The sequence below is a fragment of the Pteropus alecto genome, unplaced genomic scaffold (assembly GCF_000325575.1).
Source record: "Pteropus alecto unplaced genomic scaffold, ASM32557v1 scaffold15, whole genome shotgun sequence".
Taxonomy (NCBI): Eukaryota; Metazoa; Chordata; class Mammalia; order Chiroptera; family Pteropodidae; genus Pteropus; species Pteropus alecto.
This window is the reverse complement of record NW_006436286.1, coordinates 1,064,713-1,071,816: the sequence shown is the minus strand read 5'-3', so window position 1 is coordinate 1,071,816 and position 7,104 is coordinate 1,064,713.

The window sequence follows — 7,104 nt, the reverse complement described above, 5'->3', positions numbered from 1 at the left end:
ATGCCACCTCCCCCGTCCCCCGTCCCCCACACTGCCGCCTTCCCCGCGAGCTCCCTTCGGCGCACCTGGTTTCAACCGGATGCCTACAGAGTGTCCCCACTTTTTCTTTTTTTATATCTTTAACTCGTCCTTTTGACATTAACGTTTCTCACCAGCACTTTGAATTTTAGCAACTGCGGATGATCGTGAACGAGGAGCAGGGAGTGAAGGAGGCGAGGGGGCCGCCGTGCGACCGTCCGTCCCCCACACGAGGGGAAAGAAACGGGGCTCCCCGGGGCCCGGAGATCTCCGGGGTCCTCTCAGTAACGCAGGCTAAGGAGTTTATCAAGGCTCCCTTCGTCGTAAGTCTGAGATTATTTTAAAGATGTTAAAAGGACTTGAAAAATGGTGATTACTAACTTCTTTATTTACTCTAGAAGTCGGGGCAATGGAGTGACCCCCGTGAAACCCCACACCAGGAAGGGCCTGCTTTTCACCTTTGAAACGTGGCCATTCCGAATGTTGTGTCCAGTTTTCCATTTTTAGTCTTCAGTAGTCACGGTGACCAAGATGAGAGTGGGCGTAGGTTTAGGGTTCAAAATGCAACATTCTGTTGTAGAAACATTGGCCTCTAACACGACTTTGGAAGTTGTTTATAACTATGATTCAACCTCGGCTTAATGGTGCATAAATAATTCCAGAGCATGATTCTTTTTTACATTCTAAAACAACAGTAAAATTTGATGAGAAAGGAACACGGGGAAACTGTACGGGTGCTGAAGGCCAGAGGAAGGGGGGCGGCCGGGGGGGCACAGCCAGAAACGTGGAATCGACCCCAGCACCACATTTTTAAAATTAAAGAAGTGACACCCGGAATTCTGGAGGAAGCAGATGCCTCTCGGGACGAGCAGACAGGGGTTTTGGGCGCAGTGAGCGCCTCACAGTCTGGTGGGACGGGATGGGGGAGGTGGGCGGGGGGGGGGAAGGGAGAGGCGAGGGCCTTTCCCTGCGAGGTCACTCCTCACCCGGGGGGGTGTCGCCCAGAGGAAACATGAAGCTTGGCCGCAGCGTTGGTGGGGACCGGTAGGGACCAGGCAGAGTCCATCCAGAATGGGACTTGCCAGCCCCGGTCCCTGTCCCGGGAGGGAGGCCAGCCACGCGCGCCTCGCTGTCACGGCTTCCGGAGGCCAGAGGGCTCGCGGCGGAGCCTGCGGCGGCCACTTTTCAGACCGTCGGGGAGTTGGCACCAGACTAGGCAGGCGAATCAGTGGGGTTGGTGGAAACTCCAGAAATCAGCCCAAACGTAGAAGTACTTAATAACATTTCAGCGTAAGTAGGAGAGATTTTTTTCAGTAAGTAACTTGGAGAGGACTGAATAACCACTTAGAGAAATTTCTGAAATGTTGCCCGTTTTTAATTTGAGTTTTGTTTCTGTTTTTGCTGTCGAGTGGTATGAATTCTTACGTCTTTGGGGTCTTAACTCCTTCTCAGGTAGAGGGTCTGCAGACGCTTTGCCCACTCCGGAGGCCGTCTCTTCACTCTGCCGACGGCTCTCTGCTGCGCAGGAGCGTCTGGTCTGACGTAGCCCTGCCCGTCCGTGTTGGATTTTGTCGCTTGTGCTTTTGGTGTCACATCCCCAGAATACCACATTTTATTTTACTACATCACCCGGGGGGCGGTCAGTTTCCTCCGGCCTTCGAGGGCCACCTTCTCGTTACTAGCCGACGTCTGTCTCCTACAAGCTGGCCAGTGACCCGGCGCCTGCCCCGGTGTCCATGACGAGACCGGGTTCTGTGGGCCCCCTCCTGGTGTCCTGATGTTTATCCCAGGCTGGTTCCTCTCTTCCCAGCCCACCGTGGGACAGTCGCAGTCACGTGAGGTTTAGGGGCGTTTCTCCTCTCCTCTTTTGGGGTACCACGTCCCCTCTTCTCTGCTGTCCTTCCCCGTAGGTAGGCTCTTCCCATTGGAAAACGCCGTTAGTCATCAAAGTATTTTTCTGAACCGGGACACAGTCCCTCTGTGGTGCACTGTGCCATCGGAGGAGGGCAGAAGCAGCTCTGTCTGTCCTTAAAAATAGCGGCTTTTCTCTTCCCTCTAAATTTTTAAGAGATTACAGGCTCAACTACAAACGGCCAATTAACACTCGGAAATGTTAAATGTCACTGGTAATAAAAATGCCACTCAAGCCAAGTTCCGCTGCATCCAGGCACCAGAGTTCCCCGTGAGTCCACGACCAGCCCGGTTCTCCGTCCCGGATTTGCCCACGGCGGTTTTCATCAGGTTCGCCCAGAACGCGATGCGTGTCTTCCATCTGCAGGTTTTTAGTTGTCTTGGGTGTTTGTTTGGTTTTCATTTCGAACCAAGCCGTCTGTAGTTTAAGAAGTCATCGATCTCTTCGCGATGACACACGCTTCGGCCTCCTCCGTGACTCATCGCGCCTGAGGCCGGTGCTTCAAGGCGGCGTCCGTTCTGCCGCGCTTTAAAGCCGACGGCGCGCCCTGCCATGTGCCAAAGGCTCGCTCATCTTGCGTCTCGGCTTTTCAGCCTCGAGTCCCGGCCGGCGCTGACCGCACCTCGCTGTCCCCCGCGTACACGTTCCTGTAGCCGCTCCGACCTCCAAAGGCACTTTAGCGTTTGGGCCAAATCAAAATGCGGAGCACGTTGTGACGTCGCGGGTTGTCCAGAGTCCAGTCGTTTGGCGTATTTGGGTTCCTTTCTTGTGACACTTTGTTCTTCCTGGAGCTAATAACTGGCTCACTTAAAAAAAATAAAAAAAATAAAAAAACAGCAAAAAAAAAACCACACTCTGTAGGACCAACGACGCAAACCACCCCCTCAGCATATTCAAATAAATCAGTGCTCCCCGAGTTTCATCCTTTCTCCTCGTGATGCCACCGCAACACCTTCCTCCTCCCCAGTCCTCCCAGCGTGGCTGTCCTGCTGCCCGCCGCACAGCTGTGGTCTCGCGAGGGCCTTGCCCGCCATCCTGGGGGTTCCCTCGCCCTCCCGGCGCCCCCAGGTCTGTGTGTGTCCCATCCCGTGCCTTTCTGTCTCCAGGTGTGCTTCTGCGTTTGGGCGGAGGGCACGTGCTCCAGTGAATGCTCGAGAAGGCCGCGTGACAGATGATTTGAAAGCACGTGATAGCAGAAGCGTCCTTACTCGCCCACACCGGACGCGTGCTGTGGCGGGCACAGAATTCTACGCTGGGGGTCCCTGGAGGCGGTTCTCGTCACCCCGCTTCGCCGTTGCCGGCAAGGCGTCTACACCAGTCGGACTTCTATCTGTTTACACGTGACCGCTCTCCTGTCTCCGGAAACGGGAACTTCCTGTCGTCCTGGGTGCGTTAAACAAATCCGGTGGTGGGCGTTGGGAATTTATTTTGCCGAGCGCTCTGCGGGAGCTTTCGGTCTGGCGACGCCTGTCTTTCAGTGCTGGAAAACATCACTCTTTCATTGTGGGACGATGTCCCCGTCGCGTGTCCACCTCCACCCCGGAACCTACGACGTGGTGGTTCGAGTTCTTCAGCCGATTCTCTCCTTTTCTCCTGTTTTCCTTCTGTATTTTTTTGGTCGTGATGTTTCCCTAACGTTTTCCGATTTTTATTTCTGCTAGTGTGTGTGCAGCGTCTCAGAATTCTTTTTTGTTTTTCTTGTTCCTTTTTGGTAACATTCTGTTCTCTTTTCATGGATCTGATAGGGCCTGTGGAGGTATGATACAGCTTTTTACAAAGGTTTTCTTAAGCTTTTTATTTTTATTTATGTTTTTTTTTTTTAAGGTTTTCTTATGCTCCTTGCATTGGAAACTGTGCGCAATGTTCGTCAGGTGGGTCCCCTGTCAGGCGATCTGATTGGGTCACTTTACTGTGGGATGACCACCAGGTGCCACTGTCCCTAAGGCCTTCGTTAAGCTGATGTCCCTCCTACCCCTCAGAATAAGACAGAGGACGGGCGGTATAATAAACTCGGCCACCGGGAACTTTCGGGGAGCCCAGTAGGCCTCATAGGCTTAGGCTTCACCACCCCGTTCTCAGTGCGACACCCACGTACAGCCATGACTTGTCCTCGAAGCCGAGGCTGGCTTTTCGGTGGCTCTCCCAAGGACTGCACGTCAGCGTTGTCCAGGGAGCTTTTAAAAACGCCAAGGTCGGGGTGGGTGCCACCCCAGGGCGTCTGGGGTAATGCACCGGTGTGGCCTCGTGGAATCTCCCAGGCGACCAGTACGCAGCCACATTGGGAGCCACCATCTCCTTGGACCCCTCCTCCGCCTAGACGAGCTGCTTTGGACTCTCCCTTTGGGCCCCGTCTACACTCCTGCCTCCGTGTGGGAATAATCGGGCCTGAGCTCCCGGTGTAGACCTCCGATTCCCTGGTCTGCGGGTCACTTGGCACCTGTCCATGTGAGTTCACCTTCCCAGAGGCGCGCTGGCTCCTCTGCTGGCCATGCTCGGCCGCCTCTCCCTCCTCGTGGTGGCCCCGTGTGCCAGCGGAAGCTGCTGGAAGGTGCAGGCCGCCACATTTCCCTGGAGGGCGTCGGTCCTGCCCTCTGTGGGCACAGGCACCGTTAAGATGTCAGCGGGGGCTTGCCAAGTCCTCCAGGTTTTAGCGAAGTCGGGCCCGTGGAACGTCCGCCGTCCCCTAGATCCTGCCGCGGCCCCCGAGGCCAGCCCTGGCTCGCTCCTTCCCGGCATCTCCTTTCTTTTCCTCCTTCTCTTTCTCCCATTTTCTCTTGGTAACTTTGTAGGGTGCAGACGAGGGACGTGCCTTCCATACGCTGTTTCCATGAGCCGTCGTCGTGTGGAATTTTCTATAAACGTCAGGTCAAGTTTGTTGAAATGCCGTTTCGTCTTCTGTACCCTTGCTGAATTCCGCCCTAGCTGTTCCGTTAGTTATTGAAAGAGGGGTGTTGGGAAATCCGCCCGTAGCTGTGGGTTCGCCTGTCTCCTCTCCCTGTCCCATCGGGCCTGCTCCGTGCCTTTCACAGGTCTCCTGTCTGCTGGACAGATGTCTAGGATTGCTTCGTCCTCTTGGTGACTGACCCCTTTGTCGCCGTGGAGTCAGCCTCTCTGTCCCCCTCCGTCGGCCACTGACCGAGCCCCTCGGCCTCCCCGCACTGGCACTGACGCTGGTCCGCATCCATTTATTTTTGCGTTATTCGCATTTTGTGGTCTTTTAGCGCTCAGTGGGTTCCTGCTCTTCCGTTCCATCTGACAGTCTCTGTTGTGAGCGCGGCGTTCACGCCATTAGCCTTCAATGTGGTTATGGCTATGGACAGGTCAGAGTCTGTTCTTTCTCCGCCTTTTCCTTTTTCCTGCTTCCTTTCGATGAAATGAATGTTTTTATCATTCTTTTCATCTTCTCTGTTGGCTCATTAACTATGACTCAGTTCCGTTAGTTTAGCAGTTGCTTGAGAGTTCAGAGTTTCCATCCAGCTGTCTGATTACATGACAGTTACAGGGTCTGACCCTCTCTTCTGTCTGCTAGCACTTTATGCGTTATAACTGGTGTTTTATAGGTTTGGAAGATAAACTCACCTGCAGTAGGAACTCAATCTGTGGGAATTCTGCGAGGCCTGGATTTAGGGCAGCGGTCCCCAACATTTGTGGCACCAGGGACCGGGGCTCCTATGAGCATCTAACACCCGATGGTCTGAGGCGGAGCTGAGGCGGTGATGCTGGCGCTGGGGAGCGGCTGCAGATACAGATGAAGCTTCGCTGGCTTCCTGGCCCGCCGCTCACCCCCTGCTGTGCAGCCTGGTCCCTAACAGGTCAGGGCCAGTATCGATCCGGGGCCTGGGAACTGGGGACCCCTGGTTTAGGGGACTTGCCTCTAGATCGGTTTTGCGTTTGCCTCTCCAAGCCCCCCTTTATGCGTTCTTTCTCGTTTCGGGTGCCTGAGTCATAAAGGTAGTCCGTATTCAGATATCGAAGTCTGTGAGGACAGGCCTTGGTTACTTACTATCAGGAGAACCATTTTCGCCTTGGCCCAGAATTTGGGGCAGACCGTACAAGTGTCTGTTTCCTCGGACACGAAGGCAGCGTCCGCCGTCCCCCCTGTCCCCGGGGGACACATGGGTCGAGGGCCCCACGGGGACGCAGGAATTTCAGGCCCAGCTCCGCGGGCACGAGACTGGCTCAGGCCCGCTGGAGGTGACCGCTCTGAGGCTGCGCGTCCCCACCAGTAGCAGCTGCTGCGCTCAGCTCTCTGGTCCCCGCTCCCTCCCTCTTGCAGAGGTAGCTGGACCCTTACGAGGATGTCGGTGTGTCTTGCATGTTTCTCCATGGTGACTCGGCCCTGGCCCTGCGTACTGTCCAGGAAGCGGCTTTCTAATTCGCCTCCCAGTCTCTGTCACCAGACGTCCACCTCTGCAGTCACTGCCAGGTCCCGTGGATGCCACTGCAGTCAGGGTGTGTCCCATCCAACACTAGCGACCAAAAAGCAGAGTGTGTCCCATCCGACACCAGTGACAAAACACCTGCCTGAACTGTGGCTTAAGCCGTAAAGATGCTCGATTTTTCCCTGAGAGGTGGACGCGGGGGAGGCAGCCACATCTGCCATAGACACCTCGTCTGCTCTCACTGGACGGGGCGGCGCGGCGTGGGGCAAAGCTTCCCCTCACAGGCGCTTCGCCCCGCTGCCCGGATGCCTGGAACCATAACGCTCCTTTGCTCAAACAGACCCGCAGGTCGCCAAGTGACAATGGTCTCCCTCTGTGGACAGTGGCCCGCGCGGTTCATTTACTCGTCTGCTTACTAGTGACTGTCGGGCTGGAGGGTGACAGACGGAAAACCTTTAGTTTGGCTCTCATGAAATCTGAAGCAGAGGAAATGGCTGGATCGAATTTCCCGTCTGGGGCGGGCAGCGGGGCCGGCGCTGGAGGGGGAGCCGGGCAGACACGCGGGTAGAGGGTTCGCACGTTTGCGGGAGCGTGTGTGGGCCGCTCCGCTCCGTCTGCACTTCCCGGCCTCTGACGGGCAGCGCCCCTCGCCCCTCGGGGTCAGACGCCTCACTTGGGGTGGTTCAGGTCATTCCTCGCCCTTCCCCCTCCCCCCGCCCCCGTGCCAGCGCAGGGCTGCAGGGACACGGTCGCTCAGTGACAGCCAGAGAGAGAGAGAGAGAGAGAGTGAGA